The following is a 20,518-nucleotide window of genomic DNA, read 5'->3' as shown; positions in this document are numbered from 1 at the left end:
TTTGCCTTGTGTTCTCATTTTTAGCTTTGTCCTTTTCCCACTGAACTTCCCTTGTGGCTCAGCTGGTAAAGAATCTGCCTGCAATGCGGGAGACCTGGGTTCGATCCCTAGGTTGGGATGATCCCCTGGAGAAGGGAATGGCTACCCAGTCCAGTATTCTGGCCTGGAGAATTCCATGGACTGTATAGTCCATGGGGTCGCCAAGAGTTGGACACGACTGAGCGACTTTCACTTTCACTCTCGCACTGAATTGAAGAAAACAATTGTTTCAGGAAGTCTGGGACATGTTTGCCAGTCCCGGTTCACCTCAAGAGGATCCCAGTCCATCCTCCCTAATTGCCAGTAGGCTACTCACTGCAAGGGGAAATCTGAGGTTTCTCTGAAAAATCTCTTTGTATATCCATTCTACAAAATAGCCACCTCCCTCATCTAACTCTACAGCCTTGCATCTCTTACTGAAAACCCATTATTTTGTCTAATTAATATTTGCTTTACTATATACAGTCAATTAAGTACATATCCATGGTATGCGTTAATTGCCCAAAGTATCTCATGCGATATGCTGTCTGTGCATCAGAGAAATATGCCATGTTCCACAACAAAGTGAAGTGACTGTGTTAGAACAAGAGTCGATATACAACGGTTAATAAACTGGTTAATAGTAGCAGTAGTAATAATAAGAGTATCAATAGCAGCAGCACACACTTATACACATCCGTCCCCGTCTCAGTTCTCAGACTGGTCCAGTGAGTGGGTCCTTTTAAACTCCACTTGGGTAAACAAACAGGGAACTGCACAGAAAGCAAACTGGGGCTAATCACTGAGATATGAGGGTTGTTTTTTTTAAAGAAGCTCTTTTGAAAACTACTTTATTTATTTTTGGCTGCCCTGGGTCTCACTGCTGCACCTGAGCTTTGTCTAATTGTGGCGAGCAGGGGCTACTCTCTAGTTGCAGCGCTCAGGCTTCTCACTGCAGAGGCCTTTCTCGTTGCTTTAGAGTTCGGGCTTTGGAGTTTGGGCTTCAGTAGCTGTGACACATGGGCACAGTTGCTCTGCGGCACCTGGGATTTTCTCCTATCAGGGATCGAACCCACGTCTTCCACACTGGCAGGTTCATTTTTTTACAGGACCACTAAGGAAGTCCCAATATGGGGGTTTGGGTAGTTTAAAATCACACTCTTGGTAGAAATTCAAAACTATGTGCTAATGTAAATTCATTACCCAGACCTCAGGTCTCTTTCACTCACCTGGTGGTAAAATCTGTTTTCAGAAATTAAGTTAAAAATTGTGCACATCGTATCCAGTAAGCGAAAAGACCATGGCAGGCCTAGGGATCCCAAGTGAAAGAGCTATCAGGCCAGATGCTCTGTAACATATGTCCCTTAATTGCTCAACAGATGGAGTTTGTTTCACCTTAGATTGGACTTGGGCTTTAATTCTGGATTCTGTGGTGTTTTTTAAAATCAAGCCTGATTTCCATGTGACTTTCTATAAATGACCCAATTTTACATTCTTGCAGGTCTTCCTTTGGTCATTTTGAGATTGTTCTATCATTCACTCACCAAATAGTTCTTGAACATCTACCTTTCACCCCATCCTAGGTATAACAGACATGAACAACATACATCTTTTTTGTCCCCCTTGGGCTTATATTGCTAACCCATCACCATCAACTTTCCTGATAGCTCAGTTGGTAAAGAATCTGCCTATAATGCAGGAGATCCTGGTTTGACTCCTGGGTTGGGAAGATCTGCTAGAGAAGGGATAGGCTACCCACTCTATTATTCTTGGGCTTCCCTTGTGGCTCAGCTGGTAAAGAATCCGCCCGCATTGAGGGAGACCTGGATTCAATCTATGTGTTGGGAAGGTCCCCCGGAGAAGGGAAAGGCCACCCACTCCAGTATTCTAGCCTGGAGAATTCCATGGACTGTATAATCCACGGGGTGGCAAAGAGTCGGACACGACTGAGCAACTTTCACTTTTCACTTTCATCACCATCAACACGTTTCCATACTAAGCTTCATTTGTTTGACTTAAACTTTTTTCCGTATATTCCAGGTGTAAAGTTCCTGCCAGGTGTGTGGTTATAAGAAGGTTTTTATACTTCCTGGAAGTTGCTTGTTTATTTATAATCTGTGTACAATATAGGCCTCTGACTAAACCCGGATAAAGAAATCTGACAACAATCCCTCTTGCTCATCCTCTAACCCCAGCTCCACCTTCCCTGATAAACAGACTCATGCACACAGATAAGGAGAATGCCACAGTGATTACAAGTATAATACCATACAGATCAAAACCTTAAAACTTTTAAGCCTCAAAATTAGAAGTGAGAATTTTTCACTCTGGATACAGAGCACACCATAATCCGTTGATTTAAGTGACTAAAATGAATTTCCAGTGTACATTTATTAAAGTTATTGCAAATTTCTTTGCAACACATACAATGAGATGACCTAAGATCTGCTTGGAATTAAAAAATAATGTAATACCCATCAAGTCACAGGGAGAATGTATATGAGACTGAAACATTCAGGAGCATTACCAAGATGAAACCTGCCAACAAACTGTCTGAAACTACATGCTATTCGGGGTGCCAAATTCACCAAGACATAGAAAAGTGAATCCAAAGGCAGTAGGCAGTTCCAAACTAAACATTTACAAGAAAAGACTGGTTCTGTTCTAGCTTTTCTTTTTTTTTTTAATATATCTGTCATAACCAGATACCAGTATGCTTTTTGGCAGTGAAATCTGAATCTGGTTAAACTGTCTCGCCTCACTGTAGTTATGTAAGAGTCACTGCTGAATTACATACAACACTAAAGGACAGTTTTATCCATCTGGACCACACTGAATTAGTGCTTGTCTCCAAGAAGCCTCCAGGCTTAAAAGCGATGATGGCAGAGAACTACATGACGACCCTTGCTATGGACTGAACACCTGTTTCCCCCAAATTCATATGTTGAAATCTCAACCTCCAATGCAATGGTGTTTCGAGATGGGACCTTTGGGAGGTAATTAGGGTTAGATGAAGTCATGAGGGTGGGACTCTGGTTTGATGGGATTAGGGTCTTTATAATAGAAGACACAGGTAAGCTTGCTTCCTACTCCACTTGCTCTTGTGCAAGAGGAAAGGCCAGGTGAGTACAGGGTGAGAATGTGGCCATCTAAAAGCCAAAAAGAGAGTCTTTACCAGAGCCCACTCATGCTGGTATCCTGGTCTTAGACTTTCAGCCTCCACAGCTGTGAGAAAATAAATTTTTGTTGCTTAAACCCCTTAATGTGTGGTGTTCTATTAAGGCAGCCTGCGTGCATGCGTGCATGCTCAGTTTCTCAGTTGTGTCTGACTCTTTGCAACCCCATGGACCATAGCCAACCAGACTCCTCTGTCCATGGGATTTCCCAGGCAAGAAGTGGGTTGCCATTTCCTCCTCCGGGGATCTTCCACCCCAGGAATTGAACCTGTGTCTCTAGCATCTACTGTATTGGCAGGTGGATCCTTTATCACTGAGCCACTTGGGAAGCTGTAATATAACTCCCAAATCTGCATCTGGTGAGCTTACTTATAAAACCATGAAGGTATTGACAGAGTCCTAGGTAATGAAATGTCATCAGAAAGACAGAAAGATGCTTTTAGATAATGTGGGTTTATGGAAATGTTGCCAGATTGACCACTGTGACACAGAAGAAAGTGATTCTCAACCTTGGTTGTTCACTGGAGTCACCGGAAAGCTTTTTAAAAACACTGATGATTGGTTCTTATATATTCCGATTAAATTAGACTAAGTGAAGCTTGGGCATTGAAATTTTTTTAAGAGCTCCTCTATTCTTATATGCTGTCAAGGTTGAGGAACATTAATAAAGAATATGTACTTGAGGTGGAAAACTTCCAAATAAGGAGGCAATTCTAATGTGTAAAGTCATATGTTAAAATCTGGCTACTCTATCATCCATTAGAGCTGACTAATTACATACTCATCTCTCCAGTGTTCCTGATGACAAAGGTATGAGGGATGTTAATGGGAGATGTTGTTCATGCTCAAACCAAACTGTCATGTAGACATTTTTTTCCTAATTCTAAGTTACTTACATGTATGCAATTACTTATGTGTGTATAGATTCCTTCCTTAAAATGCTAGCTAATCTGGAAATCAATCCAGATATTCATTAGAATATAATGAATATTCATTAGAATATTGATAATGAATATTCATTAGAATATTGATAATGAATATTCACTAGAAGGACTAATGCTGAAGCTGAAACTCCAATACTTTGGCCACCTGATGCAAAGGGCTGACTCATTAGAAAAGACCCAGATGCTGGGAAAGATTGAAGGCAGGAGGAGAAAGGGACTACAATGGATGAGATAGTTGGATGGCATTACTGAGTCAATGGACATGAGTTTGAGCAGGTTCCAGGAGATGGTGAAGGACAGGGAAGTCTGGTGTGCTGCAGTCCGTGGGGTCACTAAGAGTCAGACATGGCTGCAACTAAACAACAACAACAAATCAGATAAAAAGAATATTTGACAGTATGATATACAACCAAACATACCATACACACATATGCACATATATGTGTGCACACACGCATATATGTATATAAGGTATTCAAAATAACAAAATACCCTGTAGTGCAGGTGTAGGAAGATATTCCTTTGAGAAATCGGAGTTTGATGATTCCACATAATAGACCCCTCAAATGAAAATAGCTATATCTCTACATGAGAAAAAAATTCATGGATATTCATTGATTTGCTATTTCTGACAAATATTTCCCATGGGTAAGTCTCTAATTTCAGTCATTCTTTGCCACCTCACTCACCTTCTCCTTCTCTGGCCATCGTTGCTTACTTATCAGCCCCCAAGCCTTTTCCCCTCTGCTGGCCTCTAAGTGTTATTTTCTATGGACACACCCTGGCTAAATCCAGGAGGTCAATTATCACTTCTCCACAATGATTATGAGTATACATCTCCATACCAGACCTTTCCATTGAATTCTTAGACATCCCATACCCTCTCTGAACTCTGTATAAACAAAGCTGGATAACAGCAAAAATCTTGCAATAAAATTCTTTCTTTACCATTTTGTCAATGATGAATGACATCACCATGCACACAAACAAGGAAGAAACCTGGAAGTCAACCTAAATTTTGCTTTTCCTGAGACTCTATATCTAAGAGTGACTAGTGATTCTCAGACTGAGCTGCAGTTTGGAACCATCGGGAAAGTTTGAAAAATGCTAATGACTGGATCCTATATATTTTGATGTTGTACCTTATGAATCCATTCCCTCTTTATTGACACTACTCAAGTTCAAGATCATTTCACTCACTTCCATTAATATAACAGCATTGGTGTTTTTTGCTATAAGCCTGTCTTCCCACCTTAGACCCCAAACACACATATATAGGTGGTAATCATTTTACCAAATACATAATAAATGACAAGTAAAATGCCTTATCATATAGCTTTTGAGGCCATCCCAGGTGGCGCTAGTGGTAAGGAACCTGCCTGCCAATGCAGGAGACATAAGAGATGCAGGTTCGATCTCTGGGTCAGGAAGATCCCTTTGAGGAGGAAATGGCAACCCACTTCAGTATTCTTGCCTGGAGAATCCCATGGACAGAGGAGCCTGGCAGGTCCATAGGGTCACAAAGGTTTGGACAGGACCGAAGTGACTTAGCATGCATGCATGCATAGCTTTTGAATACGACATTTGAATACAAAGGGAGGATGTTTAAGAATATACAGATATATATCACAGAGAAACATACATACTTATTTTATAGGCAAGTCATTACAGGTGACATCATTTAGTCAGTTTGGATTAGGGTTTGAGAACATTGATTCACTTTATAAATAGCCACACTCTTATTTCTCTAAGTAAATTAAAAATTTAGACTAAAAAATAAAAATAAAATCCAACGTTTTCCATTATAGCACCAAGGTCATTTCATTGGAGTGGAAAGGCTAATGTAAATTAGACATTTAAAAGGCTTTATGTAGAATATTCAGAGACATTTCCTCACAGCAATATTACAACAGTACAACTCTATTTTAAAAAGGCTACCATATTCATAAATATGCTTTCAATTCCAACAGTAATAACAACAAAAAACCTAAATAAACCTTAAATTGCTAATAGTAGATAAGTTCTGGAGATCTAACACACAGCATAGTGAATGCAGTCAACAATATTGCATTATTAATGTCAAGTTTGCCAAGAGACTACATCTTAATTGTTCTCAATAAAAAAAAAAATTATAATCATGTGACCTGGTCGATCATCAAATTTGGAAAACAGCAGTGGCCACAGGACTGGAAAAGGTCAGTTTTCATTCCAATCCCAAAGAAAGGCAACAACAAAGAATGCTCAAACTACCGCACAACTGCACTCATCTCACACGCTAGTAAAGTAACGCTCAAAATTCTCCAAACCAGAAGTCAGCAATATGTAAACCATGAAATTCCAGATATTCAAGCTGGTTTTAGAAAAGGTAGAGGAACCACAAATCAAATTGCCAACATCACTGGATCATTGAAAAACCAAGAGAGTTCCAGAAAAACATCTATTTCTGCTTTATTGATTATGCCCAAACCTTTGACTATATGGATCACAATAAACTGTGGAAAATTCTGAAAGAGATGGGAATACCAGATTACCTGACCTACATATTGAGAAATCTGTATGCAGGTGAGGAAGCAACAGTTAGAACTGGACATAGAACAACAGACTGGTTCCAACTAGGAAAAGGAGTACGTCAAGGCTGTATATTGTTACCCTGCTTATTTAACTTCTATGTAGAGTACATCATGAGAAACGCTGGGCTGGATGAAGCACAAGCTGGAATCAAGATTGCTGGGAGAAATATCAATAACCTCAGATATGCAGATGACACCACCCTAATGGCAGAAAGTGAAGAGGAACTAAAGAGCCTCTTGATGAAACTGAAAGAGGAGAGAGAAAAAGTTGGCTTAAAGCTCAACATTCAGAAAACTAAGATCATGGCATCTGGTCCCATCAGTTCAGTTCAGTTCAGTTCAGTTGCTCAGTCATGACCGACTCTTTGCGACCCCATGAATCACAGCACGCCAGGCCTCCCTGTCCATCACCAACTCCCAGAGTTCACTCAAACTCATGTCCATTGAGTCAGTGATGCCATCCAGCCATCTCATTCTCTGTTGTCCCCTTCTCCTCCTGCCCCCAATCTTTCCCAGCATCAAAGTCTTTTCCAGTGAGTCAACTCTTCGCATGAGGTGGCCAAAGTATTGGAGCTTCAGCTTTAGCATCAGTCCTTCCAATGAACACCCAGGATCGATCTCCTTCAGAATGGACTGGTTGGATCTCCTTGCAGTCCAAGGGACTCTCAAGAGTCTTCTCCAGCACCACAGTTCAAAAGCATCAATTCTTCGGTGGTCAGCTTTCTTCACAATCCAACTCTCACATTCATACATGACCATGGGAAAAACCATAGCCTTGACTAGATGGACCTTTGTTGACAAAGTAATGTCTATACTCTTTAATATACTATCAAGGTTGGTCATAACTTTCCTTCCAAGGAGCAAGCGTCTTTTAATTTCATGGCTGCAATCAGCATCCGCAGTGATTTTGGAGCCCCCAAAAATAAAGTCTGACACTGTTTCCACTGTTTCCCCATCTATTTCCCATGAAGTGATGGGACCAGATGCCATGATCTTTGTTTTCTGACTGTTGAGCTTCAAGCCAACCTTTTCACTTTTCATGGCAAATAGATGGGTAAACAGTGGAAACAGTGTCAGACTTTATTTTTTTGGGCTCCACAATCACTGCAGATGGTGACTGCAGCCATGAAATTAAAAGATACTTAGGTTGGGGGCGGGAGGAGAAGGGTACGACGGAGAATGAGATGGCTGGATGGCATCACCGACTCTGTAGACATGAGTTTGAGTGTACTCCGGGAGTTGGTGATGGACAGGGAGGCCTGGCGTGCTGTGATTCATGGGGTCGCGGAGAGTTGGACACGACTGAGCGACTGAACTGAACTGAACTGAACTGAACTCCTTGGAAGGAAAGCTATGACCAACCTAGATAGCATATTAAAAAGCAGAAACATTACTTTGCCAACAAAGGTCCATCTAGTCAAGCCTATGGTTTTTCCAGTAGTCATATATGGATGTGAGAGTTGGACTATAAAGAAAGCTGAGTGCCGCAGATTGATGCTTTTGAACTGTGTTGGAGGAGACTCTTGAGAGTCCCTTGGACTGCAAGGAGATCCAACCATTCCATCCTAAAGGAGATCAGTCCTGGGTCTTCATTGGAAGGACTGATGTTGAAGCTGAAACTCCAATAGTTTGGCCACCTGATGCAAAGACTTGACTTATTTGAAAAGACCCTAACCCTGGGAAAGACTGAGGGCAGGAGGAGAAGGGGATGACAAAGGATGAGATAGTTGGATGTCATCACTGATTCGATGGACATGAGTTTGGGTAAACTCCGGGAGTTGGTGATGGACAGGGAGGCCTGGTGTGCTGTGGTTCATGGGGTTTCAAAGAGTCGGGCACGACTGAGCGACTGAACTGAACTGACCTGGTAGAGGTCCTAGTGAACATAATAGCAATCATGCAATAATATATATGTTATGGGCTCCCCAGGTGGTGCTAGTGGTAAAGGACTCCCTTGCCAATATGGAGACAAGACAGAGGTTCCATCCCCCGATCAGGAAGATCCCCTGGAGGAGGACACGGCAACCCACTTCAGTATTCTTGCCTGGAGAATCCCATGGACAGAAGGACCTGGCTGGCTACAGTCTATGGGGTTGCAAAGAGTTGGACACAACTGAAGCAACTTAGCACGGACACACACACACACACACACACACATATGCACATCTTTGTTATACTGAACAAATACTGCATGCCTTAAATTTACACAATGTTTTATGTCAGTTACATCTCAATAAAAATAAAAAAGGTTTTTTCAGTTACAAAATTAATTAACATATATAGTAAAATGAGTTAATATGGCCCTGGTGACTTGGGATCCAAGGTCCAATGTTATGTCCAAAGTTAACTTGGAAGTAACATTCAGACATTCATGGTGCATCCTTTTACCCTAAATGACATTGTGTGTGTGTATGTGTGTGTGTGTGTGTGTGTGCACGCGCGCATGCTCAATCATGTTCAGCTCTTTGTGATCCCATGGACTGTAGGTCACCAGACTCCTCTGTCCATGGGATTTTCCAGGTAAGAATCCTGGAGTGGGTTGCCATTTCCTTCCCCAGACAATCTTCTTGAACCAGGGATCAATCCCACGTCGGTAGCATCTCATGCACTGGCAGGTGGGTTCTTTACCACTGTGCCACCTGGGAAGCCTCATAAATGACATTAATACCATACAAACTCCTGTCATATGTTATGAAAAAAAATTTCCCACAAGTTTTTCCCATAGAAAATAAATCTGAGGTCAAAGAGTCACAAAGATTTTATTAAACTAAGACTCTATTCATATTAATAACATGTATAATTCCTTAGAATAAGTATTAACCTAAAAATTATTTGATGGTCACCAATGATATGATTAGAGATAGTCTGTTTGCAAACCACAGAGATTCTGCATATGTATTTACATACTATATATACATATATATACATACTACATACACATTAAGGCACTACGAATGCAAATAAGCAACATGTAAAACCAGTCGGTGTTGAAGACACATTAATAAGAAAACAAAGTTATATTAAGGAAACCTTGGTGGTTAGTTTTCAATAACTAGAAAAATTATTTGTTATGCTTAACTCTGAATTGCAAGGAGTTAGGCACAATTGAGCACACACACACACACACAATATTATTTATAGTACAAGGATGCATCATGTGTGTTTGAATGTTACTTCTAAGCTAAATTTGGATATAACATTGAACCTTGAATCCCAAGTCACCAGGGCCATATTAATTCATTTTAATATCCATGTTGATTAATTTTGTAACTGAAAACATATTTGTTTAATTTATTTTTATTGAGATATACTTGACACATAACATTGTTTTAGTGTAAGGTGTTATTCATAGAATTTTTGATGGTGGATCCAACTGGTTTTATGGTATGAAGAAAATGGATCAAGACTCTCCCTGATTGACTGTGCATGTTGGGTTTTGTTTGCTCTCAGTGCCAGAAGAACTTTATTATATTTATTCAGAATTGTCTCAGGAGAAAGCTCTAGCCTTTGACATTGCACAGAGTATCTATTGTTGCCAATGGAAGAAGTAGTTAGTTTGATCACAATTTTTAATAAACATAGGCATTTCTAATCTAGGTTGGGAGTCATGATGGAGTAATATTCACGTGTTAATACTTTCTCTGGCTGTTCTGTGAAATATGATTTCCTAAATTCATGAAGTATGAAATATATGCCAGGAAATGCATGAATGATTTAAAAAATTAGAAGATTATTGTCAATTCAGATGACCTTTTTTTCAGGTGGATCTAAAGAAACCACTCATAGTAAGTGACACAAGAAAACTCATCGACAGATATTTTAAAATTATACTTAACAAATTGCACTTACTATTCATTGGATTATGTGACTACAGTTTGACAGAAGTGGACTAAGATACTTCTTGTTCACTTCACATTTCCCCCAAGAATGTCTCAGGAAAAAAAAAAAAACTGGAAGGAATAATACATATTTGCTAACCAAGACCATCCCCAAGAAAAAGAAACACAAAAAAGCAAAATGGCTGACTGAGGAGGTCTTACAAATAGCTGAGAAAAGAAGAGGAGTGAAAAGTAGGGGAGAAAAGGAAAGATAAACCCATTTGAATGCAGAGTTCCAAAGAATAGCAAGGAGAGATAAGAAAGCCTTCCTCATCCATCAGTGCAAAGAATAGAGGAAAACAATAGAATGGGAAAGACTAGAGATCTCTTCAAGAAAATTAGTGATACCAAGGGAACATTTCATGCAAAAATGGGCTCAATAAAGGACAGAAATGGTAGGGACCTAACAGAAGCAGAAGATGTTAAAAAGAGGTGGCAAAAATACACAGTTCAGTTCAGTTCAGTCGCTCAGTCATGTCCTATTCTTTGCGACCCCATGAATCACAGCACGCCAGGCCTCCCTGTCCATCACCAACTCCCGGAGTTCACTCAAACTTATGTCCATCGAGTCGGTGATGCCATCCAGCCATCTCATTCTCTGTCATCCCCTTCTCCTCCTGCCCCCAATCCCTCCCAGCATGAGGGTCTTTTCCAATGAGTCAACTCGTCGCATGAGGTGGTCAAAGTATTGGAGTTTCAGCTTTAGCATCAGTCCTTCCAATGAACACCCAGGATTGATCTCCTTTAGAATGGACTGGTTGGATCTCCTTGCAGTCCAAGGGACTCTCAAGAGTCTTCTCCAGCACCACAGTTCAAAAGCATCAATTCTTCAGTGCTCAGTTTTCTTCACAATCCAACTCTCACATCCATATATGACCACTGGAAAAACCATAGCCTTGACTAGAAGGACCTTTGTTGGCAAAGTAATGTCTCTGCTTTTTAATATGCTATCTAGGTTGGTCATAACTTCCCTTCCAAGGAGTAAGCGTCTTTTAATTCATGGCTGCAATCACCTGTACAAAAAAGATCTTAATGTCCCAGATAACAACAATGGTGTGATCACTCACCTAGAGCCAGACATCCTTGAATGTGAAGTCAAGTGGGCCTTAGGAGGCATCACTACGAACAAAGCTAGTGCATGTGATGGAATTCCAGTTGAGCTGTTTCAAATCCTAAAAGATGATGCTTTGAAAGTGCTGCACTCAATATGCCAGCAAATTTGGAAAACTCAGAAGTGGCCACAGGACTGGAAAAGGTCAGTTTTCATTCCAGTGCTTAACAAAGGCAATGCCAAAGAATGTTCAAACTACTGCACAACTGCACTCATCTCACACGCTAGTAAAGTAATGCTTAAAATTTTCCAAGCCAGGCTTCAGCAATACATGAACTGTGAACTTCCAGATGTTCAAGCTCGTTTTAGAAAAGGCAGAGGAATCAGAGATCAAAATGTCAACATTCGCTGGATCATTGAAAAAGCAAGAGCGTTCCAAAAAAACATCAATTTCTGCTGTATTGACTATGCCAAAGCCTTTGACTGTGTGGATCACAATAAACTGTGGAAAATTCTGAAAGAGATGGGAATACCTGATCAGCTGACCTGCCTCTTGAGAAATCTATATGCAGGTGAGGAAGCAACAGTTAGAACTGGACATGGAACAACAGACTGGTTCCAAATAGGAAAAGGTGTACATCAAGCCTGTTTATTTATCTGTCACCCTGCTCATTTAACTTCTATGCAGAGTACATCATGAGGAACGCTGGGCTGGAAGAAGCACAGACTGGAATCAAGATTGCCAGGTGAAATATCAATAACCTCAGATATGCAGATGATGCCACCCTAATGGCAGAAAGTGAAGAGGAACTAAAGAGCCTCTTGTGAAAGAGGAGAGAGAAAAAGTTGTCTTAAAGCTCAATATTCAGAAAACGAAGATCATGGCATCTGGTCCCATCACTTCATGGCAAATAGATGGGGAAACAGTGGAAGCAGTAGCTGACTTTATTTTTTTGGGCTCCACAGTCATTACAGATGGTGACTGCAGCAATGAAATTAAAAGATGCTCACTCCTTGGAAGGAAAGATAAGAGCAACCTAGACAGAATATTAAAAAGCAGAGACATTACTTTGCCAGCAAAGGTCCATCTAGTTAAAGCTATGGTTTTTCCAGTGGTCATGTATGGATGTGAGAGTTGGACTATAAAGAAAACTCAGTGCCACAGAATTGATGCTTTTGAACTGTGGTGCTGGAGAAGACTCTTGAGAGTCCTTTGGACTGCAAGGAGATCCAACCAGTCCATCCTAAAGGAGATCAGTCCTGGGTGTTCATTGGAAGGACTGATGTTGAAGCTGAAACTCCAATATTTTGGCCACCTGATGCGAAGACCTGACTCATTTGAAAAGATCGTGATGCTCGGAAAGATTGAAGGAGGAGGGATAAGCGGATGACAATGGATGAGATGGTTGGACAGCATCACTGACTCAATGGACATGAGCTTGAGTAAACTCTGGGAGTTGGTGATGGACAGGGAGGCCTGGCGTGCAGCAGTTCATGGGGTCGCAAAGAGTCGGACATGACTGAGCAACTGAACTGAACTGAAGTACACTATGGTTATGTAATTATCTAGTGAGATGTGAATGATGATCTTCCACATTTCTTGTTTAAATGGGGCATGCCATCTTTCCTAACATTTGACTCCTGAAGTACAGACATGAAGTATTCTTTCATAGAGGGTTTATACAACTCTACCAGCGTTCATATCTTGACATTAGTAGCTGTATGTACCTGAGACTGTCACATAGCTCCTGCTGGCTTCAATTATACCCAGCACTTGAAGCATTATGAGTTGTAATTTCAGTTTTATATGGTCTTCAAAATCCTGGCAAACAGTTAATGAACTTGACTTAGCTAAGATAGAGAAGTTACAGCTGTATTTAGTTCCTTTACAATTTTATGTTGTCTGCCTACACTTTTTCCCTTTACTAAACTCCACGGATGGAATTTCAGGAGAAACAAAGGAAATATCATCATCATAATACATTCAACAATTAATCATTTTTTTTTCTGAGAGATTTCAGGTTATGCAACCAAGAATGTTCCAGAGAAGCATTATTGATGTTCTGATGCTGATGGGCATATGCTAAAAATATTTTTTAAAATTCCCCCAATAGCATTTAAAATCCATGTCCATTCATTTTTAAATAAAAAACAGAACTAAGTATCATACATAATTTTTCTAGTTATTGAAGACTAAATAGTAACCAAAGTTTTCTTAATATAACTTTTTTTTCTTATTAATGTGTCTTCAACACTGACTCTTTTACATGTTGCTCCTTTATTTTTGTAATCAACATAAGTTTGGGGATTTTTGGAGAGGGGGTGCTGAGTGGCAAGGCACGTGGGATCTCAGTTTCCCAACCAGGGATGCCACACACACACTGGAAGCACAGGGTGTTAGCTAACCACTGAACCACCAGCGAAGTCAAACGTTTGGGAGATTTTGATTATCTGACTCTAGGATAAACAATAAAGGAGGCAAACATTCTTTTCCAGAATACTTATTTTCTTCTAATAAAGTCAATAAGGTAGGAAAAAAACATCTTTGTGCATTATAAAGGAGATGAATAAAGGTTTAGTTTTACACTGCTGAATCTATAATTCATAGTTAAAAGGAATTTAAATGGATTTTCTGGTATATCCAGGTGAATCTACAAAATCAACACCTAAAGCGTTCAGATCCACTCAAAACTTGTCCTTCTTTTGGACACTTCAGTGGTCTTTTATTACAACACAAATGCATTCTCCACATGTGAGCTAAATGATACCATCCCAGTTGGGGCTTCCCAGGTGGCTCAGTAGTAAAGAATTTACCTGCCAATGCAGGAGATGCAGGAGACACGGGTTCGATCCCTGGATCAGGAAGATCCCTTGGAGGAGGAAATGGCAACCCACTCCAGTATTTTTGCCTGGAAAATTCCATGGACAGCAGAGGCCAACAGGCTACAGTCCATGGGGTTGCAAAGAGTCAGACATGACTGAATGACTGATCACTCATATATATATTGAGGGAAAGAAGAAAAAGTTTTAAAAGAATCCCATTATATACTTATTGTGAATCTCAGACTAAAATGTAGTTCAGCTCTTTGTTGGAAAGGATACTTGACTACCACATATACAGTAAATCCCCTATATTACAGCTCTTCGAGTTGTGAACTTTCAAAGATGCAAACACGTATTCCATCCATGTCAGTGTATGCTTGATAAGTTGTGTTCAACTCTTTGTGACCTCATGGACTGCGACCTGTCAGGCTCTGCTGTCCAAGACTTCTCCAGGCAAAAATATTGGAGAGGGTTGCCATTTTCTCCTCCGGGGGATCTTCCCCACCCAGGGACTGAACACACATCTCTTGCATTGGCAGGCACATTCTTTACCACTGAGCCACCCGGGAAGCCCAATGTCAGGCACGAGTGAAATCACAGCTTGCCCTCCGTTTCCTGTTGCTGACGATCCTTCAGCTCTACCATCTCCTACCCCCTTCTCCCTCCTCCAGTAACTCTTCTTGCCTGTTCACTCCTGTAGACCAGCTGTTACACTGCACTACTGAACTTGTCAAGGTACACTTCTGTAAGATTAAAAATGTTTTCTTTACTTTTGTGTGTTTTTTAAGTATTATTTGTGTTAAAAGCATTATAAACTTATTACAGTATAGTACAGTATTTGTGTTAGTTGGGTACCTAGGCTAGGGCAGGAGGAGAAGGGGGTGACAGAGGATGACATGTTTGGATGGCATCATCAACTCAATGGACAAGAGCCTGAACAAACTCCAGGAGATAGTGAAGGACAGGAAAGTCGGGCGTGCTGCAGTCCATTCAGTTACAGACTCGGACATGACTGAGTGACTGAACAACATCAGGCTATCTTTGTTGGATTTAGGAACAAATTGGACTTATGAATGTGCCCTCAGAACAGGACTCGTTTGTATATAGGAGATTTACTCTACAGATACATTACATTAGTGCTGCTGTCTACTTGAACTGTTTTTAAGAGAGATCAGTGTAAGCTGGAAGACAGAAACAAAATTATACTGAGCAGAAATTAGGGGTCTTGTTTTCATTTTTTGTTTTGTTATTGTTTTATTGTAAATCTAAATTTAGTTCTCTTTAGAAGTATGTGAAAGTGAAAGTCACTCATTCGTGTTGGACTCTTTGCCATCCTATGGACTATACAGTCCATGGAATTCTCCAGGCCAGAATACTGGAGTGGGTAGCCTTTTCCTTCTCCAGGGGATCTTCCCAACCCAGGAATGGAACCCAGGTCTCCCGCATCACAGGTGGATTCTTTACCAGCTGAGCCACAAGGGAAGCCCTTTTATAATGCATGCTTATTCATGGAACATTTCTGGAATACAAAACAAATAAAGGTAACTGGTTTTAATTTAGATCTAGGGCTTTTATGAAATTAGTTCTCATTTATAAGACTGTGACTCTACCTTAACATCAGTAGGCATTTTGCCTGAGCTGACAAAAATGATATTTTAACAGAATTTTAGAAATTGTTTTGAAACACGACAATTTTCAAATTTCCTGAATTCTAATCTATGAAAATAGGCACATGAGTTGCATACTTATGGAGATATCAGAAATATTTGTATTCTTTTATCCAACAAATACATTCAAAACATATTCCGTATATCTATTCAACAAAGATTTATTGAATGTCTACACTGTGTCAGACACTGCTGTATATGTTAGGGAAAAAAAGGTGATCAAGAATCTTAAAGTTCTCTACTTTCTTGTAGCTCATGTTTTAGTTATACATGCAGAGTTTTGCTTTACAAATACAGATTTTTAAGTGAATATCAACAGTGATATCCTCATGAGTATGTATATGTAGGCTTTCAACAATTCACAGATGTTTACCTCAGTTCCCAGAATACAATCTTGATTCTTTAGCAATTTTTCAACCATTTCCTTATAATAAATTATGAAGATAATCAGAAAAATTTAAAAATGTATGCCTTCTAAAATGTATTTAAAATGACCCATACGCATATAGAATGATACACAGAATCAGTGTCATCAAGGAAATGCAAACTACAACAATGAGATACCATTCCACATTCACTAGAATGGCTAGGATACAAAAATAAAACACTCATACGTTGAAATAAAAACTGGTAGAAATAAAAACTGCCGCAGCCATTCTGGAAAACAGTTTGGCAGTTACCCAAATCTTCAACACAGACAAAACCTAGCAATTTCACTTCTAGGTGTGCATCAAAGAGAAATGAAAACATGTCCACGCAAAATGCATATTCACAATGTTATTTCTAAAAGACAAAAAAGCAGAAGCAACTGAAATATCTACCAACCGATAAATGAATAAACAAACTGTAGTATATCCACAAAATGAAGTTCTATCCATGAATGCAAAGCAACAAACGACTGATATTTGCTGAAATATGGATGACGTTCAAAAGCATTATGCTTAAGTGAAAAAAGCTGGATGCAAGAGACCATATATTGAATAATTCTATTTATACAAAATGTCCAAAAAAGGGAAAATCTACAGAGACAGAAAATACATTAGTGACTGCTGGGGAGGAAAGGCTGCTGGGAATAACAATAAAGGGCACAAGAGATGCTATCTGAGTGGTGAGAATGTTCTAAACGTGATACACGGTAACAGCTGCATCACCTGGGGAACCTGTTAAAAATCACTGCCTTGATATGGACAAATTGCATGATATGTAAAATGTAACTCAATACATTCATTTCAGAAAATATATACCTTTAAGGGATGTACTTTCACCAAACTCCTGCAAGAATATTTGCAATCTGACTTACAAGACACACAAAAACATATTTTCAGAATATAAGAACTTATAGATACCTTACTTATCTGTTTCAGTAGGAATTGCTATGGAGATTTCAAAACTGAAAAGATATCCTGTATTAAAAACACTGAAGAGTTCATAGATAATCACTAGTTTCTGTATTTATGTGTTCAGGAATATTACTTTTCCTTGTCATGCATGCATGCTATGCAAGCAAAGTCGCTTCAGTTGTGTCCAGCTCTTTGCGACCCCATGGACCACAGCCCACTAGGCTCCTCTGTCTATGGAATTCTGCAGGCAAGAATACTGGAGTTGATCGCCATGCCCTCCTCCAGGGGATCTTTCTGACCCAGAGATCAAACCTGTGTCTCTTATGTCTCCTGCATTGGCAGGAGGGTTCTTTACTACTAGCGCCACCTGGGAAGCCCAAAATGTTAAAACCATCACCATCAATGTCATGATACTCACAATGACAATAAATATGCTAAATGCCTTCTTCACATTGTACCATTTATTCCTGGTGTTTTTGTTCCATTCTCTTTTATTTTTAAGTGCATGAATACAATTGAGGGGGTTGTTAGGGATTATTTCCATTTTACTTACAAGGACACTAGGAATTTGGAGAAGTTAAGTAACTAGTCTCAGATTGTTAACATATGAAGTAAATGGTGCCTGCTTCTCATCAAAGTCTGAATTCTTATTCCTCCACTATTTCTTACAAATAAGTACACAGATGCCAATTGACAGATATGCCAAATACTGGGAAAGTTCTTGGTTAACTGGCTATTTCTTTTTTACCACTCAATCAGGTTAGTGGAAGTGAGCTTATATTTATTCAAAATTAAAATGAAAGGAAAGAGAAATTCAGGTCTCCTGTTTCAGATGTACTTTTAAAATACATTACCAAGAGAGTAAGCATAATGGAACACGACAGATTTCCAGCTAACAATCTGTCTTACATAAAGTATTTAGTAAGTATTCATTTGAGCAAGTATTTTCCACATATGAAATATTTTCCCTGAAGCGCATTAATTTTTCAGACCTTGGTATGTTTACAAGAGGGTTTCATGAGACTCTTGCAAGTTACACCCATGGTTCAAATTAGATATGAAGCCAAACATTCAAGGAAGTAGGCCTGTGGTACTGGCAAAGAGCGGACTGTATTTCCCAAAGTGCGGTTGTTGTCCAGTCACTAAGTCATGTCAGACTCTTTGCAACACCGTGGACTGAAACACACCAGGCTTCCCTGTTCTTCACTATCTCCTAGAGTGTGTGCCAACTCCTGTCCATTAAATCCATGATGCCATCCAACCATCTCATCCTCTGTCACCCCCTTCTCCTCCTACCTTCAGTCTTTCCCAGCATCAGGGTTTTTTCCAATGCACTGGCTCTTCACATCAGATGGCCAAAGTATTGGAGCTTCAGCTTCAGCAAAGGTCCTTCCAATAAATATTCAGGGTTGATTTCCTTTAGGAGGGACTGGTTTGATCTCCTGGCAATCCAAGGGACTCTCAAGTCTTCTCTAGCACCACAACTCAAAAGCATCGATTCTTTCATACTCGGCCTTTTTCATGGTCCAATTCTCACATCCATACATGACAATGGGAAAAATCATAGCTTTGATTATATAGACCTTTGTTGGGAACGTGATGTCTTTGCTTTTTAATATGCTGTCTAGGTTTGTCTTTTCTTCCAGGGAGCAAGCATCTTTTAATTTCACGGTTGCAGTCATTATCCACAGTGATTTTGGAGCCCAAGAAAATAAAATTTGTCACTGTTTCCACTTTTCCCCCATCTATTTGCCATGAAATGAAGGGACCAGATACCATGTCATAGTTTTTTGAATGCTGAGTTTTAAGTCAGCTTTTTCACTCTCCTCTTTCACCCTCATCAAGAGGCACTTCCAAATCAAGTGCCACATGGACGGGACATTAAGTGATAACAAATGACACAGTAGCAACACTAGTCCATTTTTGATTTGCTATTCCTGATTATTATATCAAGTAGGAAGTACCAGTTGGGGATGAGAGAAGTTCTCAAATGGTTCTGGCACCTGCTAATCTTCACTTTCATCAAATAAACAGAGGTTCCAAGGGTCAGAGTTTTCCCAAAGCATCTGTATTCAGATAGCATTTAATAATATGCTTTGTGGCCATTGCACTTGTTCTATATTAACCTTGTATTTATGGCAAGTGATGCTGCTTTTTAGGGGGGAAAATATCAAGTTCCTTTTACAGTGAATTTGGTAAAAAATAAAAACAGTGAAAAAAATTTAAGGAAAAATATCAGAAAATCATACACAGGTGTTATAAGAATATGGTCAAAGTCAGGATAGTTCTATGTGAATGATAGACATTTGGAAAGTACTCTAAAACAATGGTTATCAGTCTTGTCAAGCCAACATAATATATAAGAACTGCATCAAACCGAAGCCATATCTTCCCAAGTGGCACGCATTGGCAGCTCGGATATCGGCAGCTTCACGGCGTGTATACCCACCCTCAGACGGATGAATTACATCCAAAGATTCATTCAGTGCTCATCTTCTTGGTCTGCTTCCTCATACCACTTGTTATCATTAGTGTTTATTATTATCACATTGCAAAGACCTTAATTAAAAGTGCACACAATCTTCCAGGAGAATACAATGAACATACCAAAAAACAGATGGAAACACGGAAACGCCTGGCCAAAATCGTGCTGGTCTTTGTGGGCTGCTTCATCTTCTGTTGGTTTCCAAATCACATCCTTTACATGTACAGGTCTTTCAACTATAACAAGATTGACCCATCTCTAGGCCACATGATTGTCACCTTGGTTGCCCGGGTTCTGAGCTTTTGTAATTCCTGTGTCAATCCACTTGCTCTTTATCTGCTCAGTGAAAGCTTCAGGAGACATTTCAATAGTCAGCTCTATTGTGGAAGAAAGTCCTATGGAGAGAGATCCACCAGCGACCGACTCAGCTCCTCTGCAGTACGCATGACTTCCCTGAAAAGCAATGCTAAGAACGTGATGACCAATTCTGTGTTACTAAATGGGCACAGTGTGAAGCAGGAAATGGCACTGTGATTTTGTCCATTCAACTCACTACCTGAAAAGAA

General features: G+C 39.8%; 1 protein-coding gene and 1 pseudogene across 5 annotated transcripts in view; one reads left to right on the top strand and one right to left on the bottom strand.

Annotated features, from left to right (window-relative positions):
- ARHGAP24 (Rho GTPase activating protein 24) overlaps positions 1 to 20,518 on the bottom strand; it is a 571,970-nt gene that overhangs the window by 26,497 nt on the left and 524,955 nt on the right. The window lies entirely within an intron of this gene.
- On the top strand, positions 2,999 to 20,486 carry LOC148777900 (neuromedin-B receptor pseudogene; annotated as a pseudogene).

The sequence above is a fragment of the Moschus berezovskii genome, chromosome 5 (genome assembly GCF_049115385.1).
Source record: "Moschus berezovskii isolate FMDL1 chromosome 5, NW_MosBer_1.0, whole genome shotgun sequence".
Lineage (NCBI taxonomy): Eukaryota > Metazoa > Chordata > Mammalia > Artiodactyla > Moschidae > Moschus > Moschus berezovskii.
The sequence above is the reverse complement of the archived record's forward strand: the minus strand, read 5'-3'. Positions and strand labels throughout refer to the sequence as shown.